At 38.4% G+C, this 19,081-nt stretch overlaps 1 pseudogene; it reads left to right on the forward strand.

Annotated features, from left to right (window-relative positions):
- The first annotated feature begins 798 nt into the window (after nucleotides 1–798).
- LOC138164053 (eukaryotic translation initiation factor 3 subunit F pseudogene) lies at nucleotides 799–3,378 on the forward strand (annotated as a pseudogene).
- The last annotated feature ends 15,703 nt before the right edge of the window (nucleotides 3,379–19,081 follow it).

A 19,081-nucleotide genomic window follows, 5' to 3' on the forward strand; every position in this document is an offset into this window, starting at 1 on the left:
TGATATTTAAAAGGTGAAATTAAGAGGTGAGAGAGGAATATAATGAGAGGAGATGGGGAGAGACAGAATGGGGTAAACTATCTCATAAAGAAGAGGCAAGGGGAAATGGTTACAATGGAGGGGAAGAATAGGAAGGCAAAAGGGAATGGGTCAACCTTATTCTCGTTGAATTTGGCTTGGGGAGGGAATGAAATGCACACTAAATAGGGTATCTCACCCTCCAGGAGAGTAGGGGAGAAGGGGATGAGAGGGGGGATGATGGAAGGGAGGGCAGGCTGGGGGGGAGGGAAGTTGGAAGCACACACTTTTGAAAAGGGACAGGATCAAAGTAGAGAATAGAACAAGTGGGAGGTGGGATAGGAGGGAGGGAAATATAGTCAGTCTTTTACAATATATCTACTATGTTATTGCTTTGCATTAGCCACACATGTACAACCTGTACTGAACTGCTTATCTTCCCAGTAAGTGTGGGTGACAAGAGAGGAAGGGAATGAATCTTTAACTCAAAAGTTTTAAAATCAAATGTTTAAATATATATATATGTATATATACATATATAATAAATAAAATTATATATACACTATTATTAATACTATTTTACATGTAATTGGGAAATAAGATATACAGGCACTGAGGCATTGAGATCCACCAATCTGTGGGACTGCTATTTCGGGGCGGCGGGTAGGGGAAAAACGGGGAGAAAATTTGTAACTCAAAATCTGGAGGAAATGAATGATGTAAATCAGAAGTTAATAAAGCATATGAAAAATGGAAAAAACCCTTTCGCGCTTCGGCAACATGGTGGCTGCTACGGCAGCCTCGGGTTCCTCCCCGACTTCGACTCCGGCCCCGACCCCAACCCCGGCGTCTACACCGGATTCCGCCCCAGCTCCCTCCCCGACCCCGGCTCCAGCACCCGCGCCCCTCAGGCCTGGGATCCCCGGCCGTGCCGGCGGCCGCGTGGTCCGGCTACACTCGGTCATCCTCGCCTCCATCGTGGACAGCTATGAGCAGCGCCACGAGGGCTCGGGCTGCATCATCGGCACCCTGCTGGGAGCAATTGACAAACACTCAGTAGAAGTCACCAACTGCTTTTCAGTGCCACATCATGAGTCTGAGGATGAGGTTGCTGTGGACATGAAATTTGCCAAGAATATGTATGAATTACACAAGAATTACACAATGGATTACAGCTGGTATGCCACAGGCCATGACATCACAGAACATTCAGTACTGATTCATGAGTACTGCAGCTGGGAGGCCCATAGCCCCATTCACCTCACTGTGGACACCAGCCTCCAGAATGGGCGGATGAGCATCAAAGTCAGTGCTTCCACGGGTGTTCCTGGAAAAACAATGGGGGTGATGTTCACTCCACTGACAGTGAAATATGTCTACTAGGATACTGAGAGAATTGGAATTGAATGAAGACATGTTTCAGCCCCAACCGTGTGATTGGCCTTTCAAGTGATCTGCAGCAAGTTGGTGGGTGGTGCATCAGCCCAAATCCAGGATGCTCTAAGCAGTGTTGCAGTATGCATAGGATGTGCTGTCGGGAAAGGTGTCAGCTGACAACACCGTGGGCCGCTTCCTGATGGGCCTGGTTAACCAAGTTCCCAAGATTGCCCCTTAGGACTTCGAGACCATGCTGAACAGCAACATCAATGACTTGTTGATGGTGATTTACCTTGCCAACCTAACCCAGTCACAGATTGCTCTCAACGAGAAACTTGTGACCCTGTGAGGAAACCCAATGAGCAGCAGCTACAGCCAGCAACTCCAACTGATGTGGGTCCTCCCTTGACCCGACCTATAGGATAGAGCAGAAGAAAAGTGGATTCTTCTTCAATCATCACCTTTAAGTTGCCTGTTTCTGTAGATGAACTGTTTATAACTCCAAATAAAATACAGACATCCCTTTTCCCTCTGGGTAAGGGGTTGATTGTGACCTTTCCCTTGGGGGAGGAGGATACTAACTTGGAGACTGTCTTGAAATCAAGAAATTAGTCCTTTTGGAGGTGTTAGGCAAGGAAGGATGTTTTGCACAGTGGGAAGCTCTTCAAAATCCTAATCACCACTAGCTGGGGAAGTCAAGTCTCTTCTAAGCCTCCCCACCTCAACCCTCACTGTCTTTAATGATCAGCTAGTTGATAAATGAGTTGACACACGAGGTTAACCACTTCTATTCCTTGTCAGCCTGTTGTTAAAACATTGCCTCATTTATATCATAGAAGAGATATGTAACATCAGATATTCAGCAAGAGAATCCTAGCAATCTTTTCTGCTTCTGATTCTCCTCCTGCCACTGGTAGGACTCTGTCACTCCTGTTTGCTGTGCCCTTGTCTTATGACTGCATTCTGCCCTTCCTTTAGGGCTAGTGAGGAGGGTTAGACTTTTATTTGATTGCTGTTCTGGGGACACGGGGCTATGAGTCTAGAGGTGGGAGTGACTACCTCAGAAGTCATCTATCTACCCAGCCTTATTTTACAGAGGAAAATGAGGCTCAGGGAGATTGAATGAATCACCCAAGGGCTGAACAAGTTGTAAGTGTTCTTTGCAATTGTGTTAGCTGAAGATTTGTCCCCCATTTGCCTCTTGGAGATCTTCCTGTATAATATAGACTTGGACATCCCTACTTCAAAAAAAAGGAAAATGGAAAAAAATTTAAAAAAAGAAAAAAAAGAAGGAAGCACAAAACTGGGAAAAAAATTTTTACAAGTGTCTCTGATAAAAGCCTCATTTCTAAAATATATAGAGAACTGAGTCAAATTCATAAGAATACAAGTCATTCCCCAATTGATAAATGGTCAAAGGAATGAACAGGCAGTTTTCAGAAGAAAAAATTGAAGTTATCTATAGTCATATGAAAAAATGCTCTCAATCACTATTGATTAGAGAAATGCAAATCAAAACAACTCTTAGATAACACATCTCACTGGTCAGATTGGCTAACATGACAAAACAGGAAAATGAAAAATGCTAGAGATGTGGGAAAATTGGAACACTAATGCATTGTTGGTGTAGTTGTGAACTGATCCAACTATTCTGGAGAGCAATTTGGAATTATGCCCAAAGGACTATAAACATGTGCATACCCTTTCATCCAGCAATACCACTTCTAGAGCTGACTCATATGTACGAAAATATTGATAGAAGCTCTTTTTGTGGCAACAAAGAACTGGAAATTGAGGCGATGCCCATCAGTTGGGGAATGACTGAACAAGTTGTGGTATATGAATGTACTGTGCTATAAGAAATGATGAACAGGCAGACTTCAGAAAAACCTGGAAAGACTTACATGAACTGATGCTGAGTGAAGTGAGCAGAATCAGTATCCACAGTAACAGCCACAGTGTGTAATGAGTGACTTTGATAGACTTAACCCTTCTCAGCAGTGCAGGAACCTAAAACATTCCAAAAGACTCATGATGGAAAATGCCATCCACATTCAGAGAAATAACTATGGAGTCTGAATGCAGAGCAAAGCAGACTATTTTCTTTTTTTGTTTTGTTTTTTCCTTTCTTGTGGTTCCTCCCATTCATTCTAATTCTTCTATACATGACTAACATGAAAGTATGTTTAATAGGAATATATATGTATATGCATATACATATGTATATAGAGCCTCTATCAAACTGCATGATGTCTTGGGGAGGGAGGAGGAGAGTGAGGGGGAGGACGAAAATTTAAAACTTATGGAAGTGAATGTTGAAAACTAAAAATTAAATAAATTAACTTGTAAAAAATAAAATAGAGAGATAATTTAAGAATCATCAGGCTCCCTGAAAAAAAGTGGCCAAAAAACTTGAATATCATTGCAAGAAATAATAAAAGAAAAATGCCCAGATCTATTGGAAATAATGGGTTACGTAAAAATTAAAAGCATCCATGCATCACCTCCTGGGAAAAAAAAACCAAAAACAAAAACCTAAACCTCCCAGGAAGGCCAGCCAAGATCCAGAATTTTCAAATCAATGAAAAAAATATACAATTAGCCAGAAAGAAAGAATCCAAGTGCCAAAGAACCAAAATCAGTATCCCAAGACTTGACAGCAACTTCTGTGAAAAGGATAGAAAATCTAGTAATAGAGTATTATAAAAATCTGCAAGACTGAGTACACTCCAAGAAGGGAATAAGTGGCTCTCTAATAAATCAGATAGCAGGGGGCAATTAGGTGGTACAGTGGATAGAACACCAACTCTGGAGACAAGAGAACCTGAGTTCAAATCCAGTCTCAGACACTTATTATCTGTGTGATCCTGGAAGTCACTTAATTCCAATTGTCACCCCCACCTGTGAAATAAAATAAAATAAATAAGATGACATCCAAGAATTCTGTATGAAAAGACTCAATCAAAAGTTCTGAAATGCTGACATGGGAAACAAAAGAAACCTTGAAGGGTAAATGTATTTCAACAATTGGAAGAGAGTAGATGGTGATGAAATAAGTGCATTCAAATAGAGAAGAGATGTGTCTCTAGAATCCCAGTTTTCAAGAGTCATGGAGGGGGCTAAAAAAATACAGGTATAAGGGGGAGGCTAAGTGACACAGTGAGTAAAGCGCCGGCCCCAGAGTCAGGAGGACCAGAGTTTGGTTCTGGCCTCAGACACTTAATACCCACGCAAAAAAACTAGCCGTGTAACCTTGGGCAAGTTACTTAACCTCAATTGCCCTCCGAAAGGAAAAAAAAATACAGGTATAGAATCTAGGATTGGTTTTGTTGTTTTTAAGGCTGGAAAGGAAGAAAAAGAGGACTATGCAAATAAAGAAATAAGGAAGAAGGGAAAGCAACAATCTCACAGGAACAAATTGCACAAGAAAAAGAATATACAAATATGAAGGTAGGAATGAGAAGAAGAGGCATCTCATGATCCTCATTCTTATATGAACCATGCAAAGGAGAGTTGAATACATGTACATCCACAGAGTTTAACACATTAAATTTGACAAGGAAACAATCAGGTACAGGGAATGTTGAGGGGGAGCTAAAAAGGGAGAGAAGATCCAAAGAAACACAAACCTCAAATTTGGAGCATGAATAGTAAAGGAAGGATTACAAAGAAAATAACTGAAGTATAAAAACCAGAGATAAGTGTTGAGGCAAAGGAGCAGGAACAGACCACTTCAGTCCTAAATGACTATATTATTGATCATATTCCTTCTCTTTCTCCATTCTCTTCATATTTGTAAGGAGAGAGACTAGTGGAAAAAAGATTTAAAAAGTAAAAGAGGATATAATAAAGGGAAACACATAATTAACAAATCATAAGAGTGACTAAATAGGATGGATGCAGTCATAAAATGGAAGAGGGTAGCAAAATGGATTAGAAAGCACTATCCAACAATATGTTATGTGCAAGAAGCACACTTTGAATATTATTTACACTTAAAACAAAGAGTTGGTGCAGAATTTATCATGTTTCAGGAAAATTTTTAAAAGTACGATTAGCAATCACAATCTCAAAGCAATAGTAAAAACAGACATATCTAAAGGAAATAAGCAAGGAAGTTACATTATGGTTAAAGAAACTACAGATAATGAAATAACATTAATACGTAATCACATATACACAAAGCAGAAAGGCATCTAAGGATTTAAAGGGAAAATAAACTTAACTAAAAAGAAGTAGATATCAAAACTAAAAGTTAGGGTATTCAACCTACCCCTTTCATACTTAAATAAATATAAGAAAGAATGCAAGGAACTGAATTAATTTTAGAAAATTAAGATATAATAGCTTTCTGGTGATTAATGGGAACTAATAGGAATATATATTTAGTTGCACAAGACACTTTTAGTCGATCAGCAAACATTTATTATGTTCCAGTCATCTTGCTAAGCACTGGAGATACAAAGAAAGGCAAAAATATGGTGGTTATCCTTCGCACTTTAATGGGGAGGCAACATGGAAATAATTATATACATACAAGATATATACAGGGTAAACGGAAAGTAATATTAGAGAGAATGGAAGAGGTGGAGAAAGAGAACAGGGAAGGTCTCTTGCAGAAGGTAGGATTTTAGTTGAGACTTGAAGGAAGCCAAAGAAGTCAGGAGGCAGAAACAAGGAGGGTGAGCATTCTAAGAGTGGGGGCAGTGAGTAAAAATGCCCAGAGATTGGAGATGAAATATCTCCTTCCATGAACAGCAAGGAAGCCAGTTAGATTGCAGCATACATGGAGGGGAATAAAGTATAAGAAGACTGAACAAGAGTGGGGGAGAGAGTTCTGAAGGGATCTTGGAGGTTATAGGGAGCCACTGGAGTTTACTGAGTAGGAGAGTGACAAGTAAGTAGCAGAGATCTGTGCTTTAGAAGATCACTTTGGCATCTGAATGGAAGATGAACTGGAGTGGGAAAAGACTTGAGGCAAACAGACCAATCAGAAGACTACTTCAACAGTCTGGTCATGAGATCATGAAGGTCTTACGAGTATTAGAGAACAGAAAAGAACATATATGAGAGATGTCGTGAAGGTAGAATCTATAGGATTTGGCAACAAATTATATATGTGAAGGAAGGGTAAAAATAGAGAAGAGTTGACAATAATACCTAAGTTATGAGCCTAGGTGACTGAGAGAATGATGGGCCCTTGATACTAACAGTCTGGGGAAAAGATGAGTTCAATTTTGGAAATCTGTTTTAAGATATTTAGGATAGATTCCATTTTTTACAAAAACTGACAATGTGCTAAGGCATAAAAATCCCACACACAAATGCATGAAAGCAAAAATATTAAACATTTCCTTTATTAACCCCAATGAAATAAAATTATAAATAGTAAAGGGCATCTGATTAAAAAAAAAAGATCCAAACTTGAAGACTAAATAATTTAATCATAAAGAAATAGTGGCTTAAAGAATGAATAAAAAAGCAATAGATAATTTCATCAAAAGAGAATAACAATATACTGTACCAAAACTTTTGGAAGCCAAAGCAGTCCTTAAGGAAAAATGTTTATCTCTAATACTTTCATCTACAAAAGAACAAGGGTAAATCGAGTAAATCAATGAGTTTGCATGAAAGGTTTTTTTTTTTAAACTACAAAAACGGAGGCGGAGCCAAGATGACTGAGTAGAAGCACGACCTTCCCGCAGCTCCAGCTTCCACCCTCCCCAATCCATGTAAAAAGAAGACTTTAAACAAACTTTGGAGCTTCAGAACCCACAAAATGACACAGAGAAGCTAACCTCCCACCGAGGACACACCAGCAGGCCAGCAGGAATCCAGCACAGCGCTCTGGGAGGCAAGCCCAGCCCCACGGCTTAGCCCCAGGGCGGGCCTGACCAGCCGCTGGCCAGAGGGACTCCAGATCAGCAGCAGCTGTGGCCATTTCCAGATTTATCAACACATAGACACAAAGGACAAAGTGAGAGGTCAGTACACTCTGGACTTTGGGACCAGTAAGTGGGAGCGCATGGCTTTTAGCCTGAGGGTGAAAAGCCACTGAGATGCCAGCATAGCCAGCCAGCACCACGTGGTGGCTTCAGCTCTTGGGCTGCAGAGTGTAGGGGGACCAAGCACCAGTCTGAGGGGTAATCACTCTTGCTTTAACCTGCTTGGATCTGGATTGAAGTCTAGGGTGGAGGTTCTGGGGTGTGTGTTCAGCTTGCCAGAGCATGTGGAGACCTCAGAGAGGGCACCCATCTAATACCTCCAGCAGCTGAGAAAACCCCAGCGTTTGGGACGAAAGCTCCCCTGTCTGGTGGCAGAGAACTACTGTGGCAAAAAGCCCAAAAGTCAAGTAATTGAGTGGCAAAATGAGCAGGCAAAGGAAACAAAGCAGACAGAAGATTCCAACAATACACTCCTATTTTGGGGACAAAAAGGAGCAAAGCATGGAACAGGAGGAAGACAGTGAAGACAGAACTCCTGCACCAAAAGCTTCTAAGGAAAACACAAGCTGCTTACAGGCCATAGAGGACCTTAAGAAAGATTTTGAAAACCAAATAAGAGAAGTGGAGGAAAAATTGGGAAGAGAAATGAGAACAATGCAAGAAAATTATGAAATGAGAGTCAACAGCCTGACTGAGGAAAATAATACCTTAAAAAACAGACTGACTCAAATGGCAAAGGAGGCCCAAAAAGGCAATGAGGAGAAGAATGCCTTAAAAAGCCAAATTTGCTAGATGGAAAAAGAATCTCAAAAACTCAATGAGGAGAATCATTGCTTCAGAATTAGATTGGAGCAAATGGAAGCTAATGACTTTATGAGAAATCAAGATACTGTTAAACAGATCCAAACAAATGAAAGAATAGAAGGCAATGTGAAATATCTCATGGGAAAAACCAGTGACCTGGAAAATAGATCTAGGAGAGATAATTTAAAAATTATTGGACTGCCTGAAAGCCATGACCAAAGTAAGAACCTAGAAATCATCCTCCAGGAAATTCTCAAAGAAAACTGCCCTGATGTTTTAGTACCAGAGGGCAAAATAGAGGTTGAAAGAATCCACCGATCACCTCCTCAAAAAGATCCTGAAAAGAAAACTCCTAGGAATGTTATAGCCAGGTTCTGGAATTCCCAGATTAAGGAGAGAATATTACAAGCAGCCAGGAAGAAACAATTTGAATATTGTGGAAACACAATCAGGATAACCCAGGATCTGGCAGCTTCTACACTGAGGGATCGAAGGGCTTGGAATATGATATGCCGGAGGGCAAAGGAGCTGGGATTAAAACCAAGAGTCACCTACCCAGAAAAACTGAGTATCATGTTTCAGAGGAAAATATGGTCATTCAGTGGAATACAGGACTTTCTAGCATTCTTGCTGAAAAAAAACAGAGTTGAATAGAAAATTTGACATTCAGATACAAGAAGCAAGAGAAGCATGAGAAGGTAAACAGGGAAAAGGAATCATAAGGAACTTATCAAAGTTGAACTATTAACATTCCTACATGGAAAAACAATAATTGTAACTTATGAAACTTTTCTCAGTAGTTGAAGGGATTAGAAATATATATATATATACATATACATATATATATTTGTCTATATATGTCTATATATATTCATATGGGTATATGAATACATATGTGAATGTGTGTGTATATGTTTACAGGTATATATAGATAGAGGGCACAGGTCCAATTTAATAGGAAGGGATGATACTTAAAAGTTGAAATTAAGAGGTGAGAGGAATATAATGAGAGGAGATGGGGAGAGACAGATTGGGGTAAACTCTCATACAGAAGAGGCAAGGGAAAATGGTTACAATGGAGGGGAAGAAAAGGAAGGCAAAAGAGAATGGGTCAAGCTTATTCCCTTTGAATTTGGCTTGAGGAGGGAGTGAAATACACACTAAATAGGGTATCTCACCCTCCAGGAGAATGGGGGAGGGGGAAGGGGATGAGAGGGGGGATGATAGAAGGGAAAATAGGCTGGGGGGAGGGAGGTTGGAAGCACTCACTTTTGAAAATAGACGGGATCAAAGTGGAGAGTAGAGCAGGTAGGAGGTGGGATGGGAAGGAGGGAAGTGTAATCAGTCTTTTACAATGTATCTACTATGTTATTGTTTTGCATTAGCCACATATATGCAACCTATACTGAACTGCGTATCTTCCCAGTAGGGGTGGGTGACAGGGAAGGAGGGGAATGAATCTGGAATTGAAAGTTTTGAAATCAAATATTCAAATATGTATGTGTGTGTGTGTGTGCATACTATTATTAATACTATTTTACATGTAACTGGGAAATGGGATGTGCAAGAACTGAGGCATAGAGATCCACTGGAAAAGTGGAAAGGGGTATGGGGGAAAATGTGGGAGAGAGCAGATTAGAGGAAGGGATATCCTGTGGGACTGCTATTTTGGGGCAGTGGATGGGTGAGAAATGGGGAGAAAATTTGTAACTCAATATCTGGCAGAAACGGATGATGTAAATCAGAAGTTAACAAAGCATTAAAAAAAAAACTACAAAAACAAGTAAAAAACCTCAACCAAATACAAAAATAAAAATTCTGAAAATCAAAGAGACAAACAAAACTAAACCAAAAAAGTTAATTGAATTGATAAATAAAACCAAGTGGTTTTTGAAAAAAGTAATAAACTATTAGCTAATCTGATTTCTTAAAGGAAGAGGAAAACCAAATTGCCAATTTAAAACATGCAAAAAGAGAACTCACAACAAAAGGACATAAAAATTTATTAAAAACTATTTTATCTAGTTTTATGTAAAAAATCAATCCCTTAAATGAAATGGACAAGTATTTACAAAAAGATGTAAAATATCTAGATGAACAGAACAAGACATAAAGAATTTTAATAACATAATAAATTGAAAAAAGTAATAAAGGAACTCTCCAAAGGATAAAAACAACTTCAGAGTCAGATTTCCAAATGGATTTTAATGGTATTTAAAGAAAAATTTCAATATTAGATAAATTGTTGCAAAAATAAGAAATGAAAGAATTCTACCAAAGCCCTTCTTTGAGACAAATATAGACATATATTTATTATATATGATACCTAAACCAGGGAGAGAGTAATTAAGATTTAACTGTAGTAAGCATTGATTCAAAAATATTATCAATTATTAGCAAAGAAGTTAAAATAATATATTCAAAAGAGTATACAATATCATCAGGTCAAATTTATATCAGGGGGTAGCTAGGTAGCACAGTGAATATAGAGCACAGGTCCTGGAGTCAGGAGGACCTGAGTTCAAATGTAGCCTCAGGCACTTGACACACTTACTAGCTGTGTGCCTTTCGCCAAGTCATTTATCCCCAACTGCCTTGACTTCTCCCCTCCAAAAAAAAAAAAACAATTATATCAAGAAGGTAGGTTTGGTTCAATATTAGGAAAACTACAATAAATACTAGATCATATTAACAATAAAACCAGGATTATATCAAGGGGTGCAGAAAAAAGCTTTTTACAAAATGCAACAGTACCTTATGTTAAAAACACCAAAAAGAATAGGAATAAATGGACTTCCTATTAATATGGCAAATAGTATTTATCTAACATCAAATGTTAAAATTATCTCATTATCAATAATGGAGAAATAACAGAAGTCTTTCCAATAAGGAAAGAAGAACATTGTTAACACTATTATTTGATTATAGTTGGAGAAATGCTAGCTATAGTAATAAAATAAGAAAAAAGAAATGGAAGGAATAGCCATAGGCAAAAAGTTAACAAAATTATTTCCTTTTGCATGTAATAGGATGTTTTACTTATACAGCTTTAAAAATTTAACTCCAAATCAAATGAAACAATAATTTTAGCAAAGCAGCTAAATACAAAATAAACTCACAAAAATCTTTCTGTATATTATCAACAAAACCTAGAAGGAAAAGATTTTTAAAAGGACTTCCTGCTAAAATAACTACAAAATGTGTAAAATATCTGACAGCCCTGCTACCAATATACAAAGAAGTCATAACTACAACCACAAAATACTCTTCAAAGAGAGATCTATATAACTAGTGAGATAATGAATCCTTTTTGTTAGGTTGTGGCAGCATAATAAAAATGACAATACTACCCAAATTAATTCACAGATTCAGTGTAATAGCTATCAAATTACCAAAGTAATGTTATACAGCTAAAAATAGTAGTAACATAATTCATTTGGAAGAAGAAAAAGTCAAGAATGCCCAGAAGAACAATATTTTTTTTTAAAGCAATTGGGGTTAAGTAACTTGCTCAAGGTTACACCTTGAGTTATTTCTGGGTGTGGTGCTAAGTATCAGAGCCCGGATTTGATCCCAGGTCATCCCAACTCTGGGGCCAGTGCTCTTACACACTGCACCACCTGGCCGCCCCTAAGCAATTGGGGTTAAGTAACTTGCTCAAGGTTACTTGGCCAGGTGTTTCTGGGTGGGTGCTAAGTGTCTGAGCCCGCATTCGATCCCAAGTCATGCCGACTCTGGGGCCAGTGATCTTACTTGCGGTGCTACTTGGCCGCCCCGAACAATTTTTTTTAAGTGAGAAGGGAGCCTAGCAATACCATATCTCAAACTACATAATACTAAATAGTAATTATCAAAACTGTTCTTGTTTAAAAAAAAAAAAAAGAAAGCATGTGCTATAAGAAACAAGGAGCAGATGGACTTCGTATTGACCTGGAGAGGGTTATACAAACTGATGCTGAATGAGAAGAGTAGAACCAGGAGAAATTTGTACACAATTACAGACACAACATATGTGTGATGACCAACTCTGACAGACTGGACTCTTCGCATCAATGCAGTGATATAAGTCAGTCCCAAAAGACTCACGATGGAGAGATAAGTGTACATCCAGAGAAAGAACTAGAAAGAACTGAGCAGTGCTCTGGCTGGAGATTTTAGCTCCAGGGCAGGCCTGACCAGCCACCAGCTGGAGGGATTCCAGATCATCAGCAGCTGTGGTTGTCTCCAGAATTATCAACACATAGATGTTAAGGACAAAGTGAGAGGTCAGTGCACTGTGGACTTTGGGACAGAGTAGTTGGGAGTGCGTTGGGCAACTGCTGAGGAGCCACGGCTATGCAGCCTCCGTGGCAGCTTCGGCTCCTGGCCGGGAGAGTGTAGGGGAACCAAGAGACCAGTCTGAGGGGTAATCACTCTTGCTTTAACCTGTTTGGATCTGGATTGCAGTCAAGGGTGGAGGTCCTGGGGCGTATATCCAGCTTGCCAGAGTATGTGGAGGCTTCAGCAAGGGTACCCAATTAATACCTCTGGCAGCTGAGAAAACCCCAGGATTTGGTACGAAGCTCCCCTGTCTGGTAGCAGAGTCCTACTGTGACAAAAGTCCAAAAGTCAAGTAATTGAGTGGAAATGTGACCAGGCAAAGGAAACAAAGCAAACAGAAGAACCGAACATTAGACTCCTATTTTGGGGACAAAAAGGAGCAAAGCATGGAACAGGAGGAAGACAGTGAAGTCAGAACTCCTGCACCAAAAGCTTCAAAGGAAAATATGAGCTGGTTACAGGCCATAGAGGACCTTAAGAAGCAGATAAGAGAAGTGGAGGAAAAATTGGGAAGAGAAATGAGAACAATGCAAGAAAATTATGAAATGAGAGTCAACAGCCTGACTGAGGAAAATAATACCTTAAAAAATAGACTAACTCAAATGGCAAAAGAGGCTCAAAAAGGCAATGAGGAGAAGAATGCCTTAAAAAGACTAATTTGCCAGATGGAAAAAGAATCTCAAAAGCTCAACAAGGAGAATCATTCCTTCAGAATCAGATTGGAGCAAATGGAAGCTAATGACTTTATGAGAAATCAAGATACTGTTAAACAGATCCAAACAAATAAAAGAATAGAAGGCAATGTGAAATATCTTACTGGAAAAACCACTGACCTGGAAAATAGATCCAGGAGAGATAATTTAAAAATTATTGGAATACCTGAAAGCCATGATCAAAGAAAGAACCTAGAAATCATCCTCCAAGAAATCCTCAAGGAAAATGCCCAGATGTTTTAGAACCAGAGGGCAAAAGAGAGGTTGAAAGAATCCACTGATCACCTCCTGAAAAAGATCCCAAAAAGAAAACTCCTAGGAACGTTATAGCCAGGTTCTAAAATTCTCAGATAAAGGAGAGAATATTGCTAGCAGCCAGAAGAAACAATTTGAATATTGTGGAAACAAAATCAGGATAACCCAGGATCTGGCAGATTCTACACTGAGGGATTGAAAGGCCTGGAATGTGATATTCTGGAGGGCAGAGGAGCTGGGATTAAAACTAAGAATCACCTACCCAACAAAACTGAGTATTATGTTTCAGGGGAAAATATGGTCATTCAGTGGAATAGAGGACTTTCAAGTATACTTTTTTTTTATGGTTGTTGATTATTTTTTGTTTGTTTCCTTTTAGTTTACAGGATTCAATTCCACAATTCCGTTTCACATTTTGTCCCCCTCCCTCCCGTCCCCAACATGGCTGCACATAGTCAAGTATAAGATCTGTAAATACTTTCACATTATACATTAGTCAGGTTATAGAGACGGATTGTATCAGCTGTTACCTATTATTTTAAGGAAGGCTCCATTTATTCCTATACTTTCTAATGTTTTTAATAGGAATGGATGTTGTATTTTGTCAAAGGCTTTTTCTGCATCTATTGAGATGATCATGTGGTTTCTGCTAGTTTTATTGTTGATATGAGCAATTATGCTGATGGTTTTCCTAATATTAAACCATCCTTGCATTCCTGGAATAAATCCTACCTGATCAAAGTGTATTATTCTTGAGATAAGTTGCTGTAGTCTTTTTGCTAGTATTTTATTTAGAATTTTTGCATTTATATTCATGAGGGAGATTGGTCTATAATTTTCTTTCTCTGTTTTATCTCTTCTTGATTTAGGTATCAGTACCATATTTGTGTTATAAAAAGAATTTTGTAGGACTCCTTCTTCACTAATTTTCCCAAATAGTTTGTAGAGTGTTGGAATCAATTGTTCTTTAAATGTTTGATAGAATTCACTAGTAAATCTGTCTGGCCCTGGATATTTTTTCCTAGGGAGCTGACTGATGGCTTGTTCAATTTCTTTTTCTGAGATGGGATTATTAAAGTAATTTACTTCCTCTTCAGTTAATCTGGGCAACTTGTATGTTTGTAAATATCCATCCATTTCCCTAAGATTGTCAAATTTATGTACATACAATTGGGAAAAATAATTCCAAATTATTGTTTTGATTTCCTCTTCATTGGAGGTAGATTCACCCTTTTTATTTTTGATACTCATAATTTGGTTTTCTTCTTTCTGTTTTTTATCATAATGACTAAGGGTCTATCAATTTTGTTGGTTTTTTCATAAAACCAGCTCTTGGTTTTATTTATTAATTCAATAGTTTTCTTAATTTCAATTTTATTAATCTCTCCTTTGGTTTTCAATATTTCTAATTTAGTATTTAACTGGGGATTTTGAATCTGTTCTTTTTCTAGGATTTTCAATTGCATGCCCAATTCATTGAGATCCCTTTTCTCTAATTTAATCATGTATGCACTCAGGGATATAAAACTTTCCCTAAGAACTGCCTTTAATGTATCCCACAAATTTTGGTATGTTGTCTCATTATTATCATTCTCTTGAATGAAATTACTGATTGTTTCTATAATTTCTTGTTTGACCCACTCATTCTTTAGGATTAAATTGTTTAATATCCGATTAGCTTTTAGTCTGTCTTTCCCTGGACCTTTATTGCATATAATTTTTATTGCATCATGATCTGAGGATACTTTAATAGTTCTGCCTTACTGCATAGAATTGTTAGGTTTTTATGACCTAGAATGTGGTCAATTTTTGAGTATGTGCCATGAACCACTGAGAAGAAAGTCTATTGCTTTTTATCCCCATTCAGTTTTCTCCAGAGATCTATCATACCTATCCTCTCTAAAATCCTGTTCACCTCCTTAATTTCTTTCTTGTTTATTTTGAGGTTGGATTTATCAAGTTCAGAGAGGGGGAGATTAAAGTCTCCCACTAGTATAGTTTTGCTATATATTTCTTCCTCTAATTCTTTTACCTTCTCCTCTAGGAATTTGGATGCACTTAGTGCATATATGTTAAGTAATGATATTGCTTCATTCTCGATGGTGCCTTTTAACAGGATATAGTTTCCTTCCTTATCTCTTTTAATTAGGTCAATTTTGCTTTTGCTTCATCTGAGATAAGGATTGCTACCCCTGCTTTTTCTACTTTAACTGAGGCATGATATATTTTACTCCAGCCTTTACCTTTACCCTCTGTTTCAGATGTGTTTCTTGTAAACAGCATATTGTAGGATTATGATTTCTAATCCATTCTTCTATCTATCTCCTTTTTATGGGAGAGTTCATTCCATTCACATTTACAGTTATGATTGTTATCTGTTTTTTTCCCTCCATCCTATTCCCACCCCTGTTAATGTTCATATTTTCCCCCACTACTCCCTTCCCCCCGTTGTTTTCCTTTTGACCACCGCCTCCCTCAGTATTCCCTTATCAGCCCTCCTCCCTTTTCCTCCCCTTTCCCCTTACTTCTTCCTTCCCTACAAACCACCCCCACTCCTCTTTCGTAGCCCTTTCTCCCTCCTACTGCCTGTGGGATATTTTTATACTTAATGAAGTATGTTATTTCTTCTTTGCACCAAGAGTGACAGGAACAAATCTCATGCGAAGCTCCTCTCCTTCCCCTCTTTCCCTCTAAAATGATACTTTTTGCGTTTCTTCTCCATAGAGTCCTATGCTTAACTGGTTGTTATTCCCTCCTTGTACCACAACCAATGAGGGAAAAACTCATATGATTCCCATCTCCCTCCCTTCTTTTCCTCTGCTATACAGTTTTTATGCCTCTATGTGTGGCATAATTTACCCTTTTCCACTTCATTCATTCCCTTTCTTCCATTGCAGTCCCTTTGTAGCCCTTAATAAGATTTTTTTTAATCATTATTTTGTGTATTTTATACTCATACCCTCTACTTGTCTATAACCAGTTTGTTCTTATCAAATAGCAGGGTGTGTGTGTGTGTGTGTTTTGCTTGTTTACCTTTCTAAGTCACTGTTGCATCTTGTAACTGGAGTTCTGGCTTTATCAAGAAGGTCTGGAACTCTGTTATAACATTGAATGACCATCTCTTTGCCTGGAAGAATATGCTCAGTCTTGCTGGGTATGTGATCTTTGGTTGTAACCTGAGCTCTTTTGCCTTCCGTAAAATTGTATTCCACTGCCTCCGATCTTTCAATGTAGAGGCTGCCAAATCCTGTGCAATCCTCACTGTGGACCCTTGATATTTGAATTGTTTCTTTCTGGCTGCTTGAAGTATTTTCTCTTTTATCTGGTAGTTCTGGAGTTTGGCCACAAAATTTCAAGGACTTTTCAGTTTGGGATCTCTTTCAGCAGGTGTCTGGTGGATTCTCTCGATTTTTATGTTATTCTCAGGTTCTAGTATCTCAGGGCAGTTTTCCTTAACGAGCTCTTGGAGAATGCTGTCCAGGCTCATTTTTTCATCATGATTTTCTGGAAGACCTGTGATTCTCAGATTATCTCTCCTGAATCTGTTTTCCAGGTCAGTTATTTTTTCTTTGAGATATTTTACCTCTTTTTCTAATTTTTCATTCTTGTTGTTTTGTTTGACTAATTCTTGGTTCCTCATAGTTATTTGTTTCCATTTGGTTGATTCTAGTTTTTAGCAAATCATTTTCCTTGATTAATTTTTGGAGCTCCTTTTTCATATCAGACACTTTTCTTTTTAGAGAGATGTTTTCCTCATTATAATGTTTTTCTAATTCTGCTATTTTAGTTTTGAGAGAATTATTCATTTTGTCTTCTATCTCTGTCATTTGGTTTTCAAAGTTCCTTTTGATCTCATCTAGAAGAGCCTTCAGTGCTTGGGACCCATTTCCTGTTGATGTTTCAGCTGTGGGTGTGGAGTACACATTGTCTCCCTCTGAGTTTGGTTCCTCCCTCTGAGGATAGTAGGACTCCAGAGTCTTTGTCTTTGTAGCCTGCTTTCTACCCATTTTGAGGCAGGGTCCTAGCCACTCCCTTCCTCTAGGATCCCAAGCCTTTACTGTAGAGGGTTTTGCCCTGGGGCAAGAGTTAGTATGTTTTTGGGGGGGGAGGGGTTTGGAGCAAGTGAGGTTCACTCTGTCATCCTGGTATTTGGAGGTCCTGAAAGGGTTTGTTTGTTTTTTTTTAATTTCTGGGCTATGAAGTGGTAGCCCCAGGTATGTTTGCTATCCAGGACAGGGGCCCCTGTATTTGCTTCTTACCTTGCTCTTTCCAGTCCCAGCCCTTTGGTGATAGGCCTGGTAGTGGCCCTTGTGGTTGGTGGGAAGACTTGCCCTCCGAGTTGATTAGGCCCCTTCTGGGCCTGCCTCTGCCTCTGCCAGCCGCGCCTTCCGGGCTGCAGCTACTTTCAAGTATTCTTAATGAAAAAACCAGAGTTGAATAGAAAATCTGACATTCAGATACAAGAAGCAAGAGAAGCTTGAGAAGGTAAACAGGAAAAAAAAATCATAAGGAACTTATCAAAGTTGAACTATTAACATTCCTACGTGGAAAAACAATGTAACTGATGAAACTTTTGTCAGTATGAAAATAGTTGAAGGGAATAGAAAAAAATATATATGTATATATGTCAATTTATGAGGGTTTATGGGCATATGAATACATGTATGAATGTGTGTTTATGTTTACAGGTATACATAAAAAGAGGGCACAGGACCAATTTAATAGGAAGGGATGATATTTAAAAGGTGAAATTAAGAGGTGAGAGAGGAATATAATGAAAGAAGATGGGGAGAGATAGAATGGGGTAACTATCTCATATAGAAGAGGCAAGGGAAAATGGTTACCATGGAGGGGAAGAATAGAAGGCAAAAGGGAATGGGTCAACCTTATTCTCATTAAATTTGGCTTGGGGAGGGAATGAAATACACACTAAATAGGATATCTCACCCTATAGGAGAGTAGGGGGAAAGCATATAAGAGGGGAGATAATAGAAGGGAGGGCAGGCTGTGGGGGAGGGAAGCACCCACTTTTGAAAATTGACAGGATCAAAGTAGAGAATAGAACAAGTGGGAGGTGGGATAGGAAGGAGGGAAATATAGTCAGTCTTTTACAATGTATCTACTATGTTAATGTTTTGCATTTGCTACACATGTACAACCAATACTGAACTGCTTATCTTTCCAGTAAGGGTGGTTTTAAAATTAAATGTTTAAAATATATATATATATATATATATATATATATACACATACTATTATTAATACTATTTTACATGTAATTGAGAAAGAAGATATACAGGCACTGGGGCATAGAGATCCACCATGCCTTACTGGAAAAGTTGAAAGGGGTATGGGAGAAAATATGGGAGTGTTCAGAATGGAGGAGGGGATATCCTGTGGGACTGCTATTTTGGGGTGGTGGGTAGGAGAAAAAAGGGGAGAAAATTTGTAACTCAAAATCTGGAGGAAATGAATGATGTAAATCAGAAGTTAATAAAGCATTTGAAAAATGAAAAAAATTTTTAAAAATTAGTGGAACAGCCAGTTTACACAATTAAATTTACACAATGACTATAATTCTGTAAAGAAAAATCATGAAAGAAAATCATGAAAGACATATGTTGTTCAGTCATTTCAATCGTATCTGAC

This window comes from Petaurus breviceps, unplaced genomic scaffold (assembly GCF_028583685.1).
Source record: "Petaurus breviceps papuanus isolate PSGF00001 unplaced genomic scaffold, PetGlider_PUasm1.0 189, whole genome shotgun sequence".
NCBI classification, from domain to species: domain Eukaryota; kingdom Metazoa; phylum Chordata; class Mammalia; order Diprotodontia; family Petauridae; genus Petaurus; species Petaurus breviceps.